The 25,792-nt window shown below is 43.0% G+C and overlaps 1 protein-coding gene across 10 annotated transcripts in view; it reads right to left on the minus strand.

Annotated features, from left to right (window-relative positions):
* The window catches only part of PBX1 (PBX homeobox 1), a 326,500-nt gene that overhangs the window by 272,743 nt on the left and 27,965 nt on the right, over positions 1–25,792 (minus strand). The window contains exon 1 of one of the 10 annotated variants that reach the window (XM_054655238.2): positions 22,418–22,440. The exons of the other annotated variants lie outside the window; for them this stretch is intronic. The gene's annotated coding sequence lies outside the window, so the exon portion shown is untranslated. Of the gene's footprint in view, positions 1–22,417; positions 22,441–25,792 lie in introns of those variants that run through there. 10 annotated transcript variants of the gene reach the window in all.

The raw sequence follows: 25,792 nt of genomic DNA on the forward strand, positions 1-25,792 counted from the left end.
AACCAGGATGCTTTACCACATCTCATGAGACACCAGCAGCTCAGTCACCTCCAGAAGGGGAGAGGGACCAGGAAGACGGGAACAGAGGTGGGAGCCCCATCATATTCTGCATCTCTTCCTCCGCCTAGGGCAGTGCTCCAGCTGAGTGCCAGGCACCTTTCCAGTCTAGAATCTTTTGTCTCTTTTCATTCACAAAAAACAAATGTAAATACAAAAATGGGACTTTTCTGACATTTTTTAGGTACAGATATCATGGGTTGAGGGAAGGAGGAAGAGGGAGGAAGTAAAAGGAAGCCATAACCAGTTTCCCTTTCTATTCCCGCCACCAAGTCCAGCAGCACTGCTCGAGCAGAGCCAGAGAAACCAGAGTTACAAGAGGTGGCTGAACGCTAGCCTAGAAGACAAACTTGGTCACATAGAAGTCCCCCCATCCCCCTTTCCTTTCTGTGGTCACTTTCTAGATTAGTCTCAACCGTTGCAGCTGCTCAATGGCGACGCATTTGAAATCAAGACTATGGCACCGGAACAATGCAAAATTGCATTAAAAGGGGCAGCTCCCAAGCCTCCTTCTACAAGGGTGTTTCTCAACAATGATAGGTTGGCTGAGGCGCCCAGAGGTGGAAGGTCCAAGCAGAAAAAGCTTTATTACACCCTACCAACTTCAGTGCAATACACCACCCTAGCCCCACCTCCACCTTCTTGAACTAGGAGCCCATATATTATACTGTGCCGTGGTTCATTTCAGCAAAAATCAACTAGCATTCTTCTGACCTGGGGCAAAAAATTTCCTCATTGAGATCCTGAAAAATAACATTACATCATGTTGCCTGTGTCAGGTTTATAAATGGGCCAAGGGGAGGCTGGGGTGTAACCTGACACTATCAAAACACTGGCCCTGGGAGAAGAAAGGAGGGCATTGTTGCAGGCTGTCAGCTCTCCTCTTGCTGGAGGTAAAGTGAGATGCGAGAAATGTTAGTGGGAGGCCAGGCACAGAGCAGGTCCTCACTCCCTATCTCCTAAAAAATCAGGCAGCCTCCCTCCAAAATGGGCTTGTCCCCATTTCCTGTGGGGTATGTCACCCTCTTCTCTACTCTTCCAGCAGAGTAGATGAGCTAAGTAATTTTTATTCCCAAGCCTCAAAGCAAAGAAACAGGCATTGGATGGCAAAGTCCAGGAGCCAATTTTTTTTTTTCCTAACCAAGGCATTCCTCTAAACAGACAACCAAAAAGAGAACTGAGCCCCAGTGATTATGTATACGCAAGCATCATTATTTGAAACAGAAGGCCAGGCGCGGTGGCTCACGCCTGTAATCCCAGCACTTTGGGAGGCCGAGGCGGGCGAATCACGAGGTCAGGAGATCGAGACCATCCTGGCTAACACGGTGAAACCCGGTCTCTACTAAAAATACAAAAAAATTAGCCGGGCGTGGTGGCAGGCACCTGTAGTCCCAGCTACTCGGGAGGCTGAGGCAGAAGAATGGCGTGAACCCGGGAGGCGGAGCTTGCAGTGAGCCGAGATTGCGCTACTGCACTCTAGCCTGGGCGACAGAATAAGACTCCGTCTCAAAAAGAGAAAAAAGAAACACAGAAATGTGAACAAGGCCCAAAGTTAGAGAGAAAAACAGACCCCAAAAAGGGTTAAGTGAACATCCCACTCTAAGGCAAGAAAGAAATCCTGAAATCTGAGAAAGAAAAAGGCATTTCAAAGTGAAAGGCTGGGGTTCAGATCAGGAGACAAGAAAGTGACCAAAAGAACATGGGGAGGATTATGGAGCTAGGACAGACACAGAAAGAGCCAAAGGACAAAGTGCTGGCACAAAGAGTAAAAACACTTTAATGGGTAAAAGGAAAGGAAAAAGGATTTATGGTGAGAGAAAGTTCAGAAAATAAAAAGCAAGACAAATGCAAGCCAGCCTCACTGGAGACAGAATTCATTCTGCTGGTCAAACATTTAATTTGATTTTCTCCTTTCATTCTTCCCCATCTCCCAGCTCAGATTTTAAGGAGAGGGGAGCATGCAAATGTACCATCCATGGCAGAATGTGCGTAGATACTTTTGGCAGGAGGGCCAAGCACATTGGCCTGCCAGCCCATCACAGCAAGGGTGATGCCAGCCCTGTGATCATTTAGGACAACAGGCCTAAGGTCCTTGGTGAACCAGAGAACACAGGGACACAGTACAGAACCGATCGCTTGTAGCTCTCCTGGTATTCTGCTTGTTTGTTTCCACCAAATTATTGCTAATCCTATCATCACTCTATGAAGACCTTAACCTCTTACAAAGGATCTCCCCAGCCACCCCCAATGCCTTCCTGGCTTAATTCACTAACAATTAAGAAAGGAGGCCATAGACCATTGGGTTCCTCACTGCTAAACTCTGCTTTTATGTTAACCCCACTGCATTCTCTTTGGAACACAACAGGGAACCCCTCAACTAAAGCACAATGATGCCCCGTGGCCCAAGTGCACCATTCTTCAAAGCAGCTTTCCCACAGAGCCCTGGAACCAGCCCCTTCTTGCTTCAAAGGTGAGAAGGGGAGGGGCTCATGGACCACCGTCAAGCTCAGAGCTTACATTTCTCTCACAATTCCAGTCCCTCAAATCTCTTTCCCGGGGAGATTGTTGTTGGCACCAGAGCCTGCTGCATTGGGCTGATGGCAAGCAGGGACTTGGGGCAGATGAGGCAAAGGAGGCGGCGGCCACCAATTGCCTCAATGCTAAACCTGACAGAACAAAAGGAGAGCGCAGGCATGGAAGGTGGGGCCCTTCGACAGAGGGCATCGTGAACGTGCACCAACCCTTTGGTGTAACAGGTTCCGGTCTTGGGGGTTCTGTGACTACTTCCGTTACGACGCCAGGAAGCCTTTTGCTAAGACACCCCCGAGTCATGGGGCTCCTGTCTGTTGAAGATGCCCATGAGTTTTCTAACTCTCCTCTTCTTTTACCATATCCCCCCCACATTAAATTATTCATTGTATTTAACTAAAGAAAGACTGAGTGCCTACTACGTGCCAGTCACTGGCTTAGGTGCTGGGAATACAACTGTAAGCCAGGTAGGAATAGTTTCTGCCTCTAAGCCTGTCTACCTTCCTTTCCCTGTCCAAGGCTCTTACCAAGCGCAACAGAAAGGTTTTAGGTGATTTCATGAAATCCATGCGGCTCACACAGATTTGCTCAAAAAGCAGTCCCTAGTACTCTAGAAGAAGCCGAGAATCTCAGAGGATCCAGAGAAATGTGGAATGGGAAAGCCTCAAGGAGCCTGAGGAGAGAAATGGGATTTGAGGGGATGGAGGATATTTAAAAGAAAAGGGAAAGAAGGGTGTGGCAACAGGAAAATGGTGATTTTAGGAATTTGCCTACACATTTTTTAGACTGTTATACGTGTCCTGCCATGCCATCTATCCCCTCAGGTGTTCTTACCTAGGATTTCAGGAAGAAAATACTGGTACAAAAAAATGTGCCTAACATGCTGAAGCAGGGTGGGTTACAGGGAACAGCTGTGTCCAACCAGCATGCTCAATTTTGTGTCCCCAGAGACTTGGTCTCTTGTTCTGAACTTATCACTCTCTCAGGAAAGAAAAAATAAAAAAGGCAATGTTAAGAGAAGTTTCCTTTTTTTAAATTATTAACTTTTTTAAATTATTAAAAAAAAAGAAAAGAAAAGAAAAAAGAGGCCTCCTGAAAAGTCTGACACCTCTGGCCCTAAATTTATTTTCTCATTAATGAGTAAAGGGGGATTTATTGTCTGAAACAATGTCTGTTTTATATTACCTCTTTTACCCTGTTTTCCCCTCAGACAGTGGAGCTCCAAAGAGACCAAGAGCAGATGTTTTATATTTCAGGAGAAAGCAGTCTCCACAATTCCTAAGAGATTCCTAGAATTCTTATACTTAACAAAAATTAGCCACAGAGAAAGAATCATGAATTGGGAGCCCATGAAGCCTCTGGGAGCCAATCATTTCTTCTCTTCCTCCTACCAACCTTGTACCATCCAAAATGCTGCCTGTGGCCCCCTGCATTCCATGGGAAAGCCCCTCTGAATCACAAGGTGTCCAGCTCTGCTAGTTGCCCAAACAGCTCAGCCACATTTTGTGACCAGAGATGCCCATTTCTGAGCCATACTCTCAAGAGTTAGAAGTGGGAGTCAGACCTCAGTTCCAATTCTGGCTCAGCGTTTGCTTTCTTACTCAAATTTTTAGTAATAAATATCTCTATTTCCTCATCTGTCTAATAGAGATGACAACATATGGCCTATCTCTCTTGCTGGATTAATGCAAAGATCAAGTGAGATGCAAGTGCACACTAATAAGTTAAATACTTACAAAAGTGAAAAGTATTTTTGTTAAAAATCATTAAAATCTGACATTCTTTTACCAGAGACTTTGTGTTAACCAGTACACTCCGCATAGGTGGAAGGCAGGATGACCTGAGGCACACAACACTGAAAATGGCCTCAGCTGGGCTCTCAGAGGTGGCTCACCTCACTCAGGTCCTTTCCCATTCCTTCTAAAGGATGTTGCGAGCCTTCCTTTAACCATTCAACATTTATTCAATAAACATTTATTGAGCACCTGGCACAGTACTTGGCACATGCTGGGCACTCAGTAAATATCTGTTGAATAATGAATGAGTAAGTGCCTAATGCAGACATGAGAAATACAGGGCAAGTTGCCATCAGTCCCTGATCCTGAAATCACTAATCAGAAATCACTAATGGATGAAGGCACTCTTCTCTGCAGACTCTGGACTCAGCTGAGAATACTCAGACTTGGAACATGAAATGAAACCTATTTGCCATTTCTGGCCTATGCACAAAGATGAAACACATTTTATCCCTGCTTTCACAGAGCTCACAGACATAGGAAAACCTGATAGAAAATACATGAAGTTAACATAATATATGTTAAGATAGAAGTGTAAGAGCCCAGAGGAAGGCTGTGGCATCTAATGATGCGGATGAACCTATAGTTCTCAAACTCCCCTTGGCTTTTAAGATGCTACTCCCTCCAGATTTTTCTCTTGCCTCTCTGATAATCCTGTTCTTAACCTCTCCACTAACCACCTTGCCAAATATTTGGCCTTCTCAGGGTTTGGCCCTGGTCTGCTTCTATATTGTGTAGGCTCTCTTGGATCACTGCATTCCCTCTCATGGCATCAATCGCTATTTATGCACTGATTTTATCCAAATTTATGTCTCTAGCCCTGACCTCTCTCTGAAGCTTCAGTCATATATTTCCAACTGCCTCCTGGACAGCTCCACTTGAATATCCTACAGGCTACTCAAAATCTAACTCGTCAACTCTCTCCTTCTAACCTTCCTCAGTAGCTTTCTTCAGCCTCTGGTAATCTTGATATCCTTTGAGACATTGCTATTCTTCACTTACAAACTAGAAACCTTGGTATTAACATCAACTCTTCCTTCTCCCTCAAACCACCTTCCCATTAGCAAATTACTTAAATTTAATCGCAAAAATAGCTTTTTAAACTCATTCATTCCACTTACTATACCATCTCTCACCTTCTAGCTCATTTTTTTCTAATCTCACCCCTACTTTAATCCATCCTCCACAGAGACACCAAAATTACCTTAAAGCACAAATCTGATCTTGTTACCTCTCATCCCCTTCCCTTGCACTGTCCTCTGATTTTTCAATAGTCCCCAACTGCCTTCAAGATAAAATTCCTCGCCTGGCATAATCTGACCCCAATCTACTTACTCCTGTTATGGCCCTGCAGATCATATGACCCTGGGCCTTTGCCCATGCGGTGCTCTCACAGCCTGGTGTGCCACAAACTTGCTCTTCAGCAACCTCTTGCATCCTGCAATATCCAGAAATCCCATTCCAAAGTCACTTTGAAATACTTCCCCAGTACCTCATGTCAGAGTTAGTTATACCATCCTCTGTAAATAAATGATTTTATAAGAGTCTGAAATTCCTCTCATAAAAAAACTTGTTATATGTAAGGCAGTATTAATATTAATATTAATGTAATATATCTTATAAAATTTGCAAATATCATGTTTCCATGCACAAAGAATGAACTGTTTCATACACTCATTAAATAAATATGAAGACTACCATGCAGCAGGGACTGTTGTAGTTGCTAAGGATACAGCAACAAGACAAAGTCCCTGCCATCATGGAGCTTATGTTCCAGCAGGAAAGAGAGACAATAAGCAAATACAACATCGGATTCTCAGATATCATAGATTTATACAGAATGCTTTTTTCTGAGACAGATTCTCACTCTGTTGTTCAGGCTGGAGTGCAGTGGTGCTACCTCAGCTCACTGAAACCTTCACCTCCCAGGTTCAAACAATTCTCATAGCTCACTGTAACCTCCGCCTCCCAGGTTCAAACAATTCTCGTAGCTCACGGCAACCTCCGCCTCCCAGGTTCAAACAATTCTCGTAGCTCACGGCAACCTCCGCCTCCCAGGTTCAAACAATTCTCATGCCTCAGCCTCCTGAGGAGCTGGGAATACAGGCGTCCACCACCACTCCCAGCTAATTTTTGTACTTTTAATACAGATGGGGTTTCATCATGTTGGCCAGGCTGGTCTCAAACTCCTCAAGCAATCTACCCGCCTTGGCCTCCCAAAGCACTGGGATAACAGGCGTGAGCCACCACACCTGGCCATATAGCAGAATGCATTTATTGGAAAGACTGAAAGATGAGAGTTATTTTAAATATACACAACAAATTACAACTCTTGAATAATGAAAGAATTTTTAAAAATCCCTTGAAGCTGAAAAGAATTGCTCTTACACTACCCACAGCCTTTTTCCTATTCACTATCATCAATATGCTTATGTTATTATAAAAATAGAGAGTGCAACTCCAGGAAAATCTACCCAATCTAGGGAAACTGGAGGGAAGGCATGAATTACTGAAAGTGTCTGAATTCAAAGAATTTTAATGAAAAATAAAATCTTAAAACTTTATGAGACATAAACTCTAACTACTGATAAACTGTTTCCACAAAGAGGCACCATCAGACCTATTTTTGAGCAGAGTATAAATTGGAATTGGTATGCAAATAGATGTTGTTTACTTTATAAAGTCTTTTAAAAGTTTATTTAAACCAGCTAAATAATCCCCGCAAGCAACCTTGAGTACATAAACCCAGCACCCTACACATTTAAATGCTCAACATGTATGTATTAATTTCATAGCTTTATTTATATGCTTGGTCAGTTGCCTTTTACAGGAGGGCTTCACAAACCACCAAACATTCTAAACACTGGAGTTTCAATTAACGGGGTTGTATTATGCCTCCTTTAAAGAAGAGTAAAAGCCATCAGCACAGCCAATCAGGAAAACTGGAGAGACCCAAGGCCCCTCTTCTCACTAAAAAGGGCCCTGTTCTTCCCATAACAAAGAGTGCCTCCTCTACAGGAGCCCTACAGAGGTTAAACTCACCAGACTGTCCCTAAAGGACTTGTTCATCTGTTGTAGAATACCTTAATCCCTACCATAGCCCTGGAAGCTCTGCTGTGGAATTTTAGGACAAAAGTCATATTTCTTCAAAACAAAAAAAAAAAGGATTTTAACAAAAATGTTCTTCGGCTAGTCTGTTCCCCTCTGCCCCTTACATCCCCTTTATCTGGAGAACTCTAATTCACTCTTAGATCTCTGCCTATGTGTCTTCTCTTTAGCAGAAACTTCTGTGACTGCATCATCCTCACCAAGACAATAAGGTGCCCTCCTAAACATTCCCAGGATACTCTCTCAGTATCCCCATCACAGCATTTAATACCCTGGACTAGGCCTATTTCTTTGACTGCCCCACAAGAACACAGGTTCCTTGAGATTAGGGTCTATGATGTGATTACTGGTGTCTTCCATACACAGCACACAGCACTTGTTACTAGAAGGCACTCCACCTCTATGGAATAAAGGAAGATGGTTTGTCTTGTCTTTTTCCATTCTTTACTTTTATTTGTTTATTTACTTGGGAAACAGAGTGAGAAATTTCAAATACACTTTGTCTAAAAACACAGTATTTCATAAATGAAAAAAAAATAGTCACTGATATGAAGATGTCTTAGGGAAAGCCACAAAAGAATGACTCAGTTCTACATCAAGATGCATTTCCTACTTATTACTAAGAATTCTTCCTATTAAAATTTAATGCAGTCTTCTCTAGCAGTTCATTTTGTCTGCCAAGTCCTTTATGACTATTTTGATAAGTTATTTATTACATATGGATGCCGCTATAATAAGTGGATAGCATAGGCAATGGCTCTCAGGACAGAATAAAAAAGGGTCATGTCCAACCTTCATTTGTTAAGGCCAAATCACTAGATCCTGGGACCAGTAGTTATCACTGAGTGCTGGCCTGACTGGCAGGGCATCCTGGCACACAGTAGGCACTCAATACATGTAACTGCTGAATGCACAAATGAATGAATGTCAGGGTGGAAGGGACCTCAGATTGTAACCCTTAGAGTAATGGGAACACTGTGCAATAATGATGAAACACAGGTGGATACAAAGGCAAGCAACCAAACATAGTGTTGTCAAGAACAACTTACATATCTTCTGTGAGCCTTTGTCACTTCATTTCTAAAATGGAAGTGGCAATAGAACTAAATGATAGGCCGGACGCAGTGGCTCACGCCTGTAATCATAGCACTTTGGGAAGCTGAGGCAGGCGGATTGCCTGAGCTCAGGAGTTCGAGACTAGCCTGGACAACATAGTGAAACCTCATTTCTACTAAAATACAAAAAATTAGCTGGATGTGGTGGCACACACCTATAGTCCCAGCTACCTGGGAGGCTGAGGCAGGAGAACTGCTTGAACCTGGGAGGCAGAGGTTGCAGTGAGCCGTGATCGTGCCACTGCACTCCAGCCTGGGTGACAGACACTCATCTCTAAAAAAAAAAAAAAAAAATGAAATGACATAATGTACAGAGTGTCTTGCATTAATGTCTAGCAAACAGTATGTGCTTAAAATTATTATCTGTTATTATTTCATAGATAGATACAATTCAGGTACTAAACTGAAAAGTATAAAACATCAGACTAAACTTAAAACTTGAAATGTATAAAAGAGATGTCTCTAGGAAATAGTATAAACTCAGGACATGACTTATGTAGGTATCCTCCATACAGTTTATTGTAAGCATTCTATTTGAGTAGAAATGATGTTTGGTAAAGGTAATCACACCTTAAACAAACTGAAAAGTCTGTTATCTAAAAATAATGCAGTACTTTGATGGCTTACATATTGTAGCTTAAAAACACATATTACATTGAATTATACAAGGATTTCTTTTGGAAGTGTTTATTTGTATATGTATCTGTGGATCTGTATTTTCACATAATGGAGTTGCTTAAAGTGAAGATTATCCCATATCCAGGTATAATTATACCAGCACTGTGAAAGTCCTCTAGCTACATCTGGCCAGGTCCTCCAGGACAAATCCGCATTATTTTGCCCTAATTTTAATTTTTAATACATGGGACAGAGTCAAAGTTTCTCCATATTCTGTTTAACTCAGGCAGTTATTCAAAATTCCTGTCTTTTGCAAACATCAATTTCAACCTTGACTTAAAGAGAAAGAAATGAAGCAAACACAAAGAGATAAAAGGAAAAGCAGAAAAAAATAAAATGCACTCTTTTGGCCCTGCTTTCTACAGGAAAAGAAAAAAAAAAATGCTGCTTCCCTAGCCTCATTCTGACTCTGTTCCTCATGGTTATTTTCAGAAAAAGCCAAAGGGGTAGGGGTGGAGTGGGTAAGGAAGAAGGAAGGGAAGGATTATAAGGAAGGTAGGGAAAAAAAATAGCTGCAGAAGAAAAGACGAAAAAAGAAGAAAGGAGAGCTGAAACCCGACACTCAGGAACTCAGGCCTCCAGCAAGAGACTTCTTGGACAGCAAACCTGCCAGCCGGGACGGGACGTGGAATGGTTCCAATGGCAGCCTTCATTAACGCTTCATACACTCAGCCCTTAATTTACAACCGTTTAACGGCAAACATTCTACAAGTACCTTTGAGGGCAGAAAGAAATCTAAGAGAAATTAGGTGCCGAGAGAGCTCCCCTCAAAGGCAAGAGCCCTTTCGTGCAAGTAAGCAATTTCGCTGCCTCCCTTTTTTTTTTTTTTCAATCTGTTTGGGACTTTTGAGGGCTGGGGTGGGAAGGTAGTGGAATGGAATAGATAAACAGCCAGTCAAGAGCTGTGGGGAGGTTGACAGAATTGGGGTGCAGGTACATGTAGGATACACAGAAGCTTTGTGTCTGTGGAGGCTGTATGAGTCTGTGGGTGAGCAGCATGTCTAAGTGGGTGGAAACATGTATAGCTAAAGGCAGGAACTCTTCCCATACAGCTAAACCCTTGTTCAAACAATTTAAATAAACAAGAACATTTTAAAAAATTAAAACCCCACTAAAACAATCCTTGTGGAGCAGTTTTCTTGAGTGCTTAAGTAGAGACCAGATTCAAAAAAGGATTAAGAGAATGTCGCATAACCCAGCTGCAGAAACTGAAACTGAGCGGGGTGTGAGGGGAGATGGCTTGGAGGGTGGGGCCCTCCCATAGCAATTTCAGCAAGCCTTGCTAGTCATCCTTTAAGCTTTGCTTCCCTTCAGCCCATACCTGTGTGTACTGTAAACAACTCACACATGGTTGTAACTAGCCAGGGCCCAGAACTGGTTAGGCAGCTTTTCTCCCAAGGCCACAGTGAAGAATCAGTCGCAGCCAAAACACAGGAGTCCTGGAAAGAAGACTTGAACTCCCTCTTTTCTGGCAGGAGAATGGGGAAAGGGAGGCTAAACAGATTACCTTTTAACTAACAACTTTATCTAAACGGATTAACATTGAAGATTAACCTTCCTGGAGCCACAGAGCTGAATCCCCACTCCTAGGGTGCATGGCTGAGTGGAAGCTGGTCTCTGCTCTCAGCCAGGATCTGGTTCCACCCTCTGTCTGAAACGGAGGGCAGTATCTTAGCTAACTTCCTTTTAAAGGTGCTCTCTCAAGTCTCTCCAGAACGGGCTCCACGGAAAGTTAATCCCACAGGCTAAGGGGTCTCATCTTCACAGTATCCAACTGCAGCATTTAAATGCACTTCATCTTCCCTGGAACAGGAAAATACAGTGAAAGCTCAAAATGAGGCAGGTGACAGGGACTGGGAAGAAGGGCTTGTACTAAGCGTGGAACAGGTGAGATGCAACACCATGCCCTGTTCTGCCAAAATTAAGACCCTCCTGCTACAGTTTAAGCTAAAGTCTGTGTACTCCCTCATTCCCACCTCCTCCAGAAAAGGGCACTTGCATGCTTTCTGTTAAAGTGAGATGGTTCTTTTTCCCCTATTCCAGTGGAATACGGTAAAATCCTTATCACCTTCATAATGGGCTTACCTGAAAGTGAATGAGGCTTCCTGGGAAAACCCTTCTAAAGGAATGTCGGATGCCTCAGAAAGAACTAGAGTTACCTTCCTCCTTTCTGTTTCATCAAAATCATAGAAGTTTCTTAGCTTAGGGACTCTAAAGGTGGTTGCTATTAAACTGTGAATCTGGTTAATCTCAGGTTAAGTTCACCTCTGTGTCTGCTATTTTTTTTTTTTTTTTTTTTTTTTAGACAGAATCTTGCTCTGTCGCCCAGGCTGGAGTGCAATGGCACAATCTCGGCTCACTGCAACCTCGGCCTCCCAGGTTCAAGCAATTCTTTCTCAGCCTCCCGAGTAGCTGGGACTACAGGGGCCCACCACCACGCCCAGCTAATTTTTGTATTTTTACTAGAGACGGGTTTTCACCACACTGGTCGGGCTGGTCTCAAACTCCTGACACCTCAGGTGATCTGCCCACCTCGGCCTCCCAAAGTGCTGGGATTACAGGCATGAGCCACTGCGCCCAGCCCTGTGTCTGCTATTCTGAGGGCAGAAGAATCTCCAATTTTTATAAAATGCAAGCCATTCCTCAGGTATGAAGATGACAACCTCTGGCCCATTAGAAGTGAGTTGTTTGGATTACTTCAGTGGCTGGATCAATCTTGATCGGTGTGACCAGAAGCAAACGTGTCTGAGATGGCTTGACCACTTTAGGGATGAAGTCTGTGGCCAATGAATGCAGTAAATAAACTAACAGGCCCACAAGGGATTGAGCCCCTAGTCATGTGTTTACTAGCCCAGTGCTTTAACCAGTTAAGCTACACTGTGTTAAATAGGCATGGGGCTGCCTCAGGAATCAAATGTGCCAAAAGCTCTGTTTGCCTTTTGTGGCAAGAGAGGGAATGCAGGCAGACTTTAGTTAAAAAGCAGTAGTAGGCCAGGCGCAGTGGCTCACGCCTGTAATCCCAACACTTTGGGAGGCTGAGGCGGGTAGATCACCTGAGGTCAGGAGTTCGAGACCAGCCTGACTAACATTGTGAAACCTCATATCTACTAAAAATACAAAGATCAGCCGATGGTGGCGGGCGCCTGTAATCCCAGCTACTCGGGAGGCTGAGGCAGGAAAATCACTTGAACCCAGGAGGTGGAGGTTGCGGTGAGCCGAGATCACGCCACTGCACTCCAGCCTGGGCGACAGAGTAAGACTCTGTATCAAAAAAAAAAAAAAAAAAAAAAAAAAAAAAAAAGCAGCAGCATACTTAGGCTCTTAATATTTTCATTATTTTAGTCTAGCCTTACAGAAGCAATACATCTTGGATTTTTTAACACAGTCCTGACTCAAGTATCCCATTTAAATTTTCCCATAATTATACTCACAATTGTAAGACCAAACAGACTAAATTGAGATTTAGGAAATGGGAACACCATATTTAAAGTACTCAACATTAGGACAGGTGCTTCAGATGCCAGGACGATTTGGGTCTTAGCATTGCCCCTAAACTGGCAGCTGTGAATTAAAATTTGGTTTGGAAAAGAATTGCTCATGAGGTCTGAGTTGCACACACACTGGCTTCAACTTTTGTTGGCTTGTTTCAAAAGAGCACAGAAGCTTTTTAAGAAAAGAAGAAAAAAAAAGCGGGGAGAGGGGGTTTGTACAAAGCCAGCTCTTTGCTTAGCAAACCAGTAGGAAAAATAAAATGAAAGAACACATATGCAAAGATGTATTTCCAGTTTTCACTCCAGCAGTAGGCTTTTGGAAGGGCACAACCCATTGAATCTAAGCTTCCCTAAGCATTTATATTATATAACAGAGCAAGAAATGAGACAAGTGTCCCTACAGTCGCCAGGCATCCTGTGTCCAAACCCCATTCCCAGTTATCCCCATGCCAGGCCTGTGCCCCTCCCCTCCCGAGGGACAGTCCCACTCCAGGCAGCTTTTATAATAAGTCTCAACCCTCAAAATAAAAACAATGGGTTTGAACTATTAACCCTTCCCCAGAAAGGAGACTAAAATTAAGAAGAGGCCACTGGCAAAATGTTCACATGGGAATACTGTAAAAAATAACAAGGTAAATATGCGCCCACAATTGCAGATTTGCCCGAAGAAAGAGAAAAGAAACAAAAATGGAGGGGGGTGTGGCTGAGCAGTAGAAGATGACTGGAAGGTCAAGCTCAGAATCTATTAAGAAAGAATTATACCTGCAATCATGTATCCCAGAACTTAAAATTAATAATTAATTAATTAATTTTTAAAAAAAGAATTACACAATTTAGAAAGAACTGGAGTTCATGCTGGTCTCAGAGGGGAGCAAAGTTAGAGTGGTGTTAGACATGAGATCTATTGGGAGAGAATGAAAAGAGGGGCAAAATCATCTGATAAAGCTACTGGCAGAAACACTCTTCTTTGCAAAAAAAAAAAAAAAAAATCAGGAGGAAAAAAGAGACAGAAAATAAATCTGGTGTAAAGAAACACCGTGATGTCTATCAGCAGGGCGGGGTTGGTCAGGACATAGATTGGAGCTGGACAAACCAGGATTCAAATTAACGCTCAGCCACACACCTGTTGAATAACCTGGGGCAACTGAGCCTCTGTTTTCTTTTATGTAAAAGTGGGATAATGATCCCTCCCCTTCCTACCTCCGGGTAGTTTTAAAGGTCAAATCTAATCACATAAATGAAATATGCTATACGTTCCGAGGTATGACACAATGTCAAGCTATTTCAGGTGTAAGGCTCTTTATGAAAAATTTGGCTGCCCAGGTAGCTCTCCTAAAAGTTAAAAAGAATAAAAAAGGCACAGTGTCATTGGAAAGGGTGGTGCTTGTTGCTCAGAAAGGATAAGAACCAATGACAAAATCAAATGCAATCAGGTTTTTCAAGGAATTTACCACATACTGAGAGTTCCGGTAATCCAACAGAAAATCAACAAACACTAGTATGTTCCTCAGAGAACTCTGGGAATTAAACTAGTTCAGCTCAACTGATGTCTCTCCTATCTCTAAGAGTGCTGGTAGTCATCCATCCACAAGGTTTGGAGTGGAGAGGTACACAAAGAAGCCCTAAGACAATGGAAGACAATGACTTAACCCTCCACAGTGTGCCTTGGTCTCGACACCTAACTCCTGTCTGAAATTTTCCAGCTCTGGTCTCTACCACCCTCTAGGAAGGGAGGGAACAAAGGAAGGAGAAAGGGGAAAGAGAGAAAAGAAAAAAAGAATTCTTACTCTAGTAGCCAGATAAAAACAAACAAACTGGCTATGGTTTGAATATGTCTCCCAAAAATTCATGTGTTGGAAACTGAATCCCTCTGCCCTCACGAATGGATACAAATGGATTAACATTGCTATCCTAGGAGTGGGTTTGTTACTGTGGGAATTGCTTTGTTATAAAAGCAAGCAGTCTGGCTCTCTTGCTCCTGCCCTCTCACCATGTGATGAACTCCACCATGTTACCAAGAAGGCCCTCACCAAATGCCAGAGCCATGCTCTGGGACTTCCCATTCTCCAGAACCACAAGCCAAATACACTTCTTTGTGAATTCCCCAGTCTGTGTTATTGTTATACCAACAGAATATGGACTAAAATACCAGGAGAACCAAAAACCCAGGAATTGGGGAACTCTCCAGAAATGTACAGCAATAACTAATTTAAGTCTCTTAAATTAATTATTTATTTAATTTTTAAATAAAAAATTTAAGGCCAAGGCATCTTAAAGGCCCAGAGTTATAACCTACAAACTCTCCTGAGGTATTATATTTACAACATGGCTGCGAGACCCCAAAACGAAGGCCATAAAAAGTCTATTCTTAAAGGTAATGTCCTAAAATATGGCAGAAACTTCAGAAATTCATGGAGAAAAAGTACATACCAGGTCCTGGCTTCAAGGCAATAACTTTAGAATTATCATAGGTGGGAACAACGAGATGAATATCATGGTCCTCTGAAGGCCATATAAAGATTTGGGAAATTCTTGATCCTTGGCCAACAAATTTCAAAGTGTGGTAGAAAATTATCTCTGCACCCCCAAATAGCTCCATTTCAATACCATTATTCCAAGAAAACTAGATAGTTCCACGTCGTCATAGAACTATGTTATATTTTCCAAGTGTCAACCCTTGATGTCACCATCTACTTACTAAGGAGAAGAGATGACCACCCTTCTAGGGGACAACAACCAACTCTGTTCCTTCCACAAAAGACAGGGAAGATAGTCTTCTTAGAAGGCCCTGAGGGGCCACATAAACCCATCCTGGCTGAAGAAGTGAGGTAACTGGTTGTACAAAAAGAAGCAGACATGATTTAAAGCACTGTTTTCAGACTTTTTAATGAATAACGATTCCTCAAAGGAAATGTTACACCATTGAGCATTTTATAAAACAAAATAAGCATAAGAAAACCAACAAGAAGTCCAAGGTAAGTGTAGATCCTGGAACAGGATCACTGAACCCCCAGGGTTCCAACCCAAATAAAGACAGAGGGTACAGGGTGCATGCAAGTAACTGATCCAATTCAGGAGACTGAGTCTCATATCCACGCTGTACCACTTACCTGTGGTGTGGCCTTGGCCAAGGAACTAAATTTCTCTGACCCTGGAGTTCCTCCTGGATAATTTCTTTTTTTTTTTTTTAATTTAGAAAACACTGAACAACATAAGAAGTAAAAAAGCTCAGAGATGAGTGTGGAAACAAAATTAGGGTGAAGTAACAGTGACAGAAATAATAACACCTTAATTCTTAATACACTAGGATGTCACTATTATCCCTACTTTATACATATGGAACTGAACCTGAAAAGTTAAATGCTGTGTCTAAAATCAGGATGAATGGAACAGAAGCTTCTGCCCCACAAACAGGTATGTTTTCCACTAGATACAATAAACTCCTACATCATAGTCAGGTCTATAATGACTCTGGCAATAGTCAAAGTCATTTGAAAATGCAAAAAGTACACAGTAAAAATATGTCATAAAAATGAACTTGCATTATGACAAACCAGTAATGTCCCCAGATATTGCCAAATGGCCCCTGGGGGCAAATCACCCATGGTTAAAACCACTGCTCTAAATATATGGGTTGAAACTAAAAATGCCTTTGTAAGGAACAGGCATATAAAAGTTAATGAGTAAGGTGTTTGCATGGGAGGGACTATGATGAACTAGAAAGCTCATGCACCATCTCAAGGAGAGTGCATATTTACCATGTAGGAAATGAGGCCCGATTTTACGACGTGATTTTGCAAGGATTCAAACCTGAATTTGTATGTCAATGTGAGACCCTAATGCACTTGAAGGTAACCTTTCTGCACAGAAAATATTTCAGGGGCTACTTTAGTTGTAAAAGATACCTGATGTATTAATGCATTAAAGTTCAAAATTGAGAAACCAAAAAAAAAAAAAAAGAGGGGACCTGCATGGCAATAAAACAAAACAAAAACACATATCCAATTTTTCCCTTTTACTTGTTCTTTACAACTCACTCTAATAGTAAAACTGGACTGAAACAACAGACTTTCTTTTACTGAGAAATTCTACTTCCCATTTTTCTGTGTTCAGAGTGCCATAGTGAACTCCACCAAAGCCCTAAAAATTACAACCTTTGGAGCTATTTTGTCAGCTGTATTTCCCTAAAATGTATTTTTCCTAGCTAGCCCAGGCTGGGTGTCTCTTTCTGTCATTCTTTTCTTATGAGCCCATTTGCAAAGACAGGGTCTAATTCTGTGTTCTTTAGAGCACCTTTCATCCTGTTGTTGATTAACACTAAATAATAATGATGTTTATAATAATGGCTGTCAATCATCATAACCATAACCATCATCTCCATAAATAAGATTTCCCACTGGTGGTTTCTTGAAGCCAGTGAATATACAACGATCATATCAGTTTGGCAATCACCTACTAAAAGCAAAGCTGAGCTAGGCGCTGACAATGAGCAAATGAATCATGCCAAAAGTGGGGATTAATAAATGGCTCCTCTTCTCCTTTAAAAAAAAAAAAAAGGCTCCCACCATCATCAACTAGCCAGGTGACTGACCTTGTTTTCCATTACAACTACTCAGTCTTAGCTTGAAGAGCCATCATTCATGTCATCCTCAACTGCTTCACAGCCAACTTGCCACCGTGGGACCACTACTGAAAACTGCTCTACTGCCACTGCCCACTTGGCTCACCAGAGCAATTTTCCAAGGGCTCTGATCACGGCTTCCACGGATTTTTAGGGAGAATCATGCCCAAGTCCATAGAGTTGTACCAGGGAAGTTCTGGGCAACAATAACTTCATTCCACTGAAGGGAACTTTGCAAAGCAGAAATCCCATTTCTTGTAGAGTAAGGAAATTCTTAGGAATCAGAAAGCTCTCTGCTAATAGAAAGAATACAATATAACTCTAGGTTCAGACATGGTACTGTCTTAAAGTCTGTTAAGGCTCTAAGTTCCAAGCCCAGGCTATAGATTGCATAAGAGAGGATATAAAAGTATGAACAGAAACCAGGTTCTTTTGTCTTCACGTTCAAAGCAGTAGAGTGAAGACAGTATAATGAAAAGAGCTCTGGAGGGAGACGTGTTTCATTTCTGCCACTTATTAGTTAATCACAGTTCTGGGCCTCAGTGTCCTGATCTATAAAATTAAATATTTGGAGTAGATCTGTGCTGTCTAGTACGGTTGCCACTAGCCACTGTGGCTACTGAGCACTTAATGTGGCTGGTCTAAATTGGTAAAATACATGCAAAATAGTGAAGACTTAGGACAAAAAAAGATTATAAAATATCTCATTAACATTTTTATGTTGATTACATGTTGAAATAGTATTCTGAATATACTGGAAAATATTTTATTAAAATTAATTTCACCTTTTTTTAACTTTTCTTAATGTGGCAATTAAAAATTTTAAATTTTCTACTTAAATTTAAAGTATCTCTCTTTTGGCCGGGCACAGTGGCTCATGCCTGTAATCCCAGCACTTTGGGAGGCCAAGGCAGGAGGATCACCATGTCAGGAGTTCGAGACCAGCCTGGCCAACACGGCGAAACCCCGTCTCCACTAAAAATACAAAAATTTGGCAGGTGCCTGTAATCCCAGCTACTCGGTAAGCTGAGGCAGGAGAATCGCTTGAACCCAGGAGGCAGAGGTTGCAGTGAGCCGAGATCATGCCACTGCACTCGAGCCTGGTCGACAAAAGCAAGACTCCGTCTCAAAAAAAAGAAAAGTATCTCTCTTTTTCTCAGTGCTGGACTAAATGATCTCCCAAGTCTCTGTTGCAGCTTTAGCATTCTGTGTTTCATCTTGTGCTTCTGCGTGATCTTCCTACAGCAAGTTAGAAGGAGAATTTAAATCATGTCTTTATAGAGGCTCAACGTCCTTATCTCTAAAATGGGGATAATGCCACCTTTGATGTGAGATGAAATAGGAAAGTGACATGAAATTAATAAAGTGCTATAGAAATTAAGTTATTATAATAATCACACTATGCTATTAATTCCCAGGAGGTTCTACCAAGAAACAGCAACCTGGTATGACAGGTGAAAGAAGGCTAAAGTGGGAAAAGTGAAGCTTCTCCCAAAGGAAGAAAATATCAGCCTCACCTTAAAGTTTCCAAGCTTACAGGCATGAATGAACTCTGAGAGAATCAGGAGCTGAATCTCTCGAGAGCAAGAGATTCTCAGAACAGTCATGCAGAGCCAAGGAAGAAACGGAGATAATAACAATAAGTGCCTGCATTATATGTGAAAAGCACCTTGGTCCCCAAGCACAAGGCACTTTATACTTTAAAGGAAGTACATGGTGTGTTTTCAACCCAGTGAAAACTAAAAAAGGAAGAAAAAACTTAGCAATATTTTTGCAAAATTCTGGCTATTACTTTATTATTTTTCCAGCCCCCCCTCCTCCCCTGCCACAACCTTTAGAGGTAAACCAAATACCCACATTTTTATAGATGAAAACAAAACAGAGGCTTACAGAAGTAACTTGCCCTGGGTTGCGCCACTGGTAGCCACTGAAGCTGGGATTTACAACCAGGACTCTCTGATTATTTTTCTCATCAGGTAAAAGGGGAGACAGTATGGGAGCAGACACAGTATTTCTAACCTTTTGGGGGCATAGCTTAATTCTTTGGAAGTAACCTTGGCACCTGGGGTCCACCTAACATTTGAAAAATAAAAGTGCTACTACAGCAATCCACCAGGAGTCAAAATCCAACAAAATGATGTCTGGAATTATAAAGAGATAAGTTGGGTTAAAAAAGAATCTAAGGGTTGGCCAGGCGTGGTGGCTCATGCCTGTTATCCCCGCACTTTGCAAGGCCGAGGCAGGCAGATCACTTGAGCCCAGGAGTTCAGGACCAGCCTGGGCAACATCGCAAAACCCCATCTCTATTACAAATACAAAAATTAGCTGGGTGTGGTGGCACACACCTGTAATGCCAGCTACTTGGGAGGCTGAGGCATGAGAATCCCTTGAACCCAGGAGACAGAGGTTGCAGTGAGCCAAGATCACGGCACTGCACTCCAGCCTGGGCTACAGAGCAAGACTCTGTCTCAAATTAAAAAAAAAAAAAAAAAAAAAATCTAAGGATTGTGTGCTACATACAAATGCTGGGAAAGTACTAGCTCCCAAGTTCCCATTGTGGGGAAGGAGAGAGAGCAGCCTGTCACAGGTGAGTGCTCACGACAGAAAGCCCAAAACCCAGGGGCAGTCTTTATCCTCAGCAAGGCCAGCGGGTGGGAGACTGGTGTGTCCAGGAAGCAGCAGAGACTCTACTCAGGAGGAATGGTTGGGGATACAGAATTCAAAGCCTGAGGAGCAATAAGCCCTGACACCTGGCTGGCCACATGTGGTCGTAGATCCTGTACTGCTTTTCAACTTACTGTGTGGAGGTGCCATGCCAATTCCAACAAGGCCATTCCCTTTCATTCCCCCTGGTCCAGGCTAGACTCTGCCCCAAAGCCTCTGTGGCCAGGGCCAGCACCCTCAGACTCTGCTCAGACACTGCTCCTTCTCAATGACAAGGAGAAATGGTAATCACAACTGTGGCCTCAACTTCTCCTTTCCTTTCTCAACAGACCATCAACTTCGCAGACCCTTGAGAATTAAAGGCCTGCCAGGGATGATCTTAACTTTGGAAAGTTGGGCTACTAGGCAAATTTGCAGCAATAGAAGCTGCTTTGTGATTTCCCTTAAACTCAACCAAAATGGTTGGCATGGAGGTTTACACGTCAAAGCTAAGTGTTTCTATTTCCTTTCCTAGGACATATACTGGGATGAACCTCATCCAGACTCTCACACTCAAACTATGAGCCCTGTGAAGATTTCATATGCTAGGAATGAATCGCTGTTGCTGTCTCTTAAAACCACAGACTTGAACACAATTTGATTTGAACAAAGACCCTCCTCCCCACCTCCCTCCAGCTTCCCAACCCCCATCCCCTTCATCTGCCTTTCCCCCCAGCCACATTAACTACTCAGAAACACAGTCACTCCACTCTAGAGTTACTCAGGAATCACATTCTTAGAATAACTCATCAATTATACCTGTCAACTTGCCAAAAGTGCCACAGGGGAGGTGGAAAGTCTAGACTGCAATGAACTGCAGTGCCACAGCACCCCTGTTCACAGAAGGCCCCAACTTTGCAAATGCCTTTACAGGCTCACAAGAAACAAGAATCCAAGGAAATACAGGAGCACTGGGTTAGAATGCAGACACTATCACCAAGTTACTCTCAGGCTCAGGGTAGGGCATGGATCTCTCCATTTCTCTACTTGTAGGATAGGAAAACCTGCACAAGTCTGCTAACAGAATGTTCTGCCATACAAAGCCTGGGTTAGGAAACATTAAAAAGAAATGTCACTGTATTATTTAAATATGCACACGAGCTCATCGTCAATAAAAGCACTGCCAAGAAAGCAGCGCCATGACAGACATACTTTTAATTAATTGGCAAGGATCATTAGTAATTAGAACATTTATTGTATGCAAATGCTGCTGCTAACTCTGAAAAGTTTACTCTCTTAAGCAGGGTAAACATTCACATGAACCCGTTTGTGCTACTAATATAGTTACAGAGCTCCTTTTTTCATGTGTGAAAAGGTAAGTTTTCATTCAACTTAGCCCGAAATTATTTAGAATCCACATTATCAAAGATCTTAATTAATAAGGTTTTCCCTTGATTCCAAAATTTTTTGTGAACAGAACTCTTTTCCAGAAATATTTAACTGGGGGCCAGGAGTGGTGGCTGACGCCTGTAATCCCAGCACTTTGGGAGGCTGAGGCAGGCAGATCACTTGAGGCCAGGAGTTCCAGACCATCCTGGCCAACATGGTGAAACCCCGTCTCTATGAAAAATACAAAAATTAGCTGGGCATGGTGACACATGCCTGTAGTCCCAGCTACTTGGGAGACTGAGGCAGGAGAATCGCTTGAACCTGGGAGGCAGAGGATGCAGTGAGCCAAGATCATGTCACTGCACTCCAGCCTGGCAACAGAGCAAGACTCCATCTCAAAAAAAAAAAAAAAATTAGCCAGGTGTGGTGGCACACACCTGTAGTCCCAGCTACTCACGAGGCTGAAGAAGGAGAATCACTTGAGCCCAGGAAGCGGAGGTTGCAGTGAGCCGAGATCGCACCACTGCCCTCCAGCCTGGGTGACAGAGTAAGATCTTGTCTCAAACAAACAAACAAAAACCTCAATAAATGTCTGGAAGGGTAATCATGCAGTCAGAGATTTTTTTTTTAATATACTGAATCTTCAACATCCCTGTAGAGCAGACTTTGCTCTTTATTTGGTTTACAGTTTAACAAATCCTTAGATCAATGCCCTGTTTACCCCAACAGACCAAACTCCCAATTGCTCTAACCATCCAAGCTTCCAAGGGCTAGGTAAAAGCATACACTTTTGGGAGTCATATATAGTCCACTATGATTCCGAAGATTTAGGGGAGGAAAAGGCAATAGATCTCCTGGTCACAATGCCAAGTAAGATTTCACACTGTTGTCCTCCTCATTAAGGCTCACCAAAAACGGCACCTCTCAACTTAACTTCCTCCTCGTCAATTTAGGCCCCATTATTCACTTCCCACAGAGCAGCTTGTTTACCTGAAGCACAGGGGGGCGGCGGCGATTGGGAAGAAGCAAGCAGTGCAAGTGAGCAAGTCCAGAGCACAAAGAAAACAAGGAGCACGCAGGAGAGCCCTGTGGTAGCTCCTAATGAGGCTGGGACAATCAAGAAAGTGTTCTCCTTTTGGCTCCTCCCTTTCCAGTTGCGCTGGCCAAGGTATTTCTTCTATCTGCTCCCTGACCCCCAGCTTTTTTTTTTTTTTTTCAACACAGGGTCTCGCTCTGTTGCCCAGGCTAGAGCACAGTAGCACGATCATGGCTCACTGAAGCCTTGACCTCCCAGGCTCAGCAATCTTCCCACCTCAGCCTCCTGAGTAGCTGGGACTAGAGAGATGTGCCACCACACCTGGATGTCTTATTATTATTACTATTTGTAGAAACAGGATCTCACTATGTTGCCCAGGCTGGTCTTGAACTCCTAGGCTCAAGCCATGTCTCACCTCAGCCTCCCAAAATGTTGGGATGACAGACATGAGCCACCGCGCCTGGCCTTTCTTATCAGCCTTTTTACGTGAGGCTCCGTGTGAGCATTAAGATATTTATTTTTCTCTGACAAACAAGAGCACCACAACAGGAACAGAAATCTAATTCAACTTCAATCACTGGATCACTATAAGACCTTGGAAAAGTCACTTCACCTTCCTCCCCAGCAATTCAATCTTAGGAACAGGAATCAGAAAAGTATTTGTCAGCCTCCTTCCCCATGGTGACAGGTGGATAATATCTCCTCCACCCTAAATACCTCGCAGGGATGGAGAAGGATGGATGAGCAGGCATTACAGCCAATATTCTACTCTCTGGCAATAAACAACTCACCTTTTGGAGGTAAACGGTCTCTTTCCAGGGCACCAGGGGATCATTTAGCACTCTGGAAGAAGTAATTTGCTCTATGGTTCTCTGGTGTCCTGAAAAGTGTAATCCACCTCCAAAAGGTGAACCCTTATATCCCAGAGAATTTGTTTTCTCTGGGATCAGAATGCTTTAATGTTTTCAGTTTCAGGAAAAGACACCACAGGTATCATTTTCTGGTCAAGAGAAGACTCTTCCCTCTCCCCGCCCCCTCTCCTTACTGATCATCCCATACTCTCTTCCCCTCAAACAGAAACCAGATGAAACCATCTGCAAACAACTTGGGAATGCTGTGTGTGTGCCTGCAGAAACTTAAACAAAAATCCTTTCTCAGCCGCGCCCCCCTCCTCCTTCCAGTGGTTGTTAAGGGCCCGGCGAGTTAATGGGAACTTTTCTCCTCTCCCCTCCCTCCCCCACTGCCCCTCTCCCGCCTGGGTCCTCAGCATTTGATTCCTGTCTGTCACTGAGTGATGAGGACAAAGGGTGAGGAGTCAGGAAAAGGTCTGCGCCACTTTGTTCAGAGTCTGGATTCGAACTTTGGATGAACCCTTCATCGGGGAGGGGGCTGGGGAGGAGGGGAGAGGCCGGCAAGGAGAAATCCGCTGCTGTTCTCGCCGCTGGAGCCTCAAAAAAGAGAGAAAGATTCTCTTTAAACAACAGAAAGGAAAAAAGAGGGTTAGGAGGGTAGAAACAGCCTCCCTCAGCCCAGTTAGGAAAAGGAGGGCATGGTGGGGGCGGAGGGATAAAGGGGGCTGAGCTTAAGAAAACAGAAGGCCGGGGCAACGCGCTCAAACAAGGCTGTTGGGCCCATGCTGTGGGCGGCCAGCCAAGAGCTAGTTTTGTTTCTTCCCCCTCCAGCCTCTCTCTCTCTCCCTCTTATTTTTTTCCCCCTAAACCAAAGGGAATTCCTAATAAAGCCACAGCAGACTTGTAGAGAGCAAGGGGAAGGAAGAAGGAACCAGAGGTGGGGAAAAAAACAGATGAAACTCATTGCTTTCTGGAAGTCCAGAATAAAGAATATATATGCATATAAAATTATAGCACACTTCACCATATGCTTCAAAACTAAAAAAAAAAAAAAAGCTTAGTCCGGAGTGTATTTCTCTTTTTCCTCATCTCTGTGTGTGTGTGCACTTACATATACTGGCTGGCAACTTTTACTGTGTGATTTTTTTTCCCCCAAATCCTGTACTGTAGTTTTTAAAAAGCACTATTAACATACAGTTGAAGTCACAGCAAAAGCCAGTTTGTCTTCTTTGTGCTCAATAAAACCCAGCTGAAACTCTTTCACCTCCACTTACTATTGATTTTTCTATTGTGCTCTTCAGGCGGGTGTATCTCACTCACTCATCAGACTGCCTTTCATTCTGTGAACCTCTCTGACCGCATCTGGATGTGAGGTTTTTCAGCTCCCTGCGATGGGTATCCTTGCTTCATTCAATCATTTGGGGCCCGCATGCAACCATGCAGTCACTTTTGGTTTGGCCTCTGTCCTTTGGTCTTTGCCCCAGACTCTGGATTTCACTTCCAAAAAGATCAGGTGTCTATCCCAGCACAGAAGATGAGAGGTGACAAGGCATCCTTGCATCCTAGGGCTCTTTCTCTTCTCTTCTTGCATATAAAAATGGGACTTCAGTGACTGTGCAGGAGATTCAGAAAAGGGGTGGGGGATGAGAAGGAGGATCAGGGAGGAGTGTACTGCTGCAACATCTGGCACCTGTTCTACCTCTCCTGGGGACACCCCCTAGTGTGGCGTGTGTGAGGCTGTATGTGCCGGACTGCTGCAAGTGAGAACTCTGTCTGTGTGTGCCTCATCCTCACAAAACGATGTGAAGAAGAGAAGCAGATGGGTCAACAGGATGACTATTCATTAATCTTCTGAGAAACTGGGTTAGGAAGTGAATCCGTGTATTTAAAACTTCTCATTTTGCATTCCTATGAATGGGAGAATAAACTCTACACTTTGAATAAGAGTGCATGACATCCTTACTCTTAAAAAAAAAAAATCAGACACACAAAGATCATCAGCTAACAACAAAGAGGCAGATAAAGTGCTGGGTGAGTATACACAATACAAAAAGGGCTCCTCACCGGACAAAAGGGAGTGCTAGAAGCACAGACCTGAAAGGGATCTTATTAATCATTCATATCTAACCCCTTCACTTAGAGATGAGACAGCCAAGACCCGCAATGTGTAAGCAACTTACCAAGTCACCACAACACTCTCCACAACACTCCCCTCTGGTGTTCCTTCTGTCATATACATTGCTTCCATGAAACTAAGGAATGGACTTAAGTTTAGGATAAGGATTACCAAAATCACACCCATACACTTTTTAGGAACACATCTACATAAAAGTGAAAGATAGCAGTACATCTTACCTGAAGAAACAGCAGTAGTTGTAGCATCCTACATCCCAGTTATGTAAAACCGGGAATGAGAAACAGGGACACACACACACAAACAACACCCTATGCTGCTCAACGTCAAGCATGGGCTTGCTA

The sequence above is a fragment of the Pan troglodytes genome, chromosome 1 (genome assembly GCF_028858775.2).
Source record: "Pan troglodytes isolate AG18354 chromosome 1, NHGRI_mPanTro3-v2.0_pri, whole genome shotgun sequence".
Taxonomy (NCBI): domain Eukaryota; kingdom Metazoa; phylum Chordata; class Mammalia; order Primates; family Hominidae; genus Pan; species Pan troglodytes.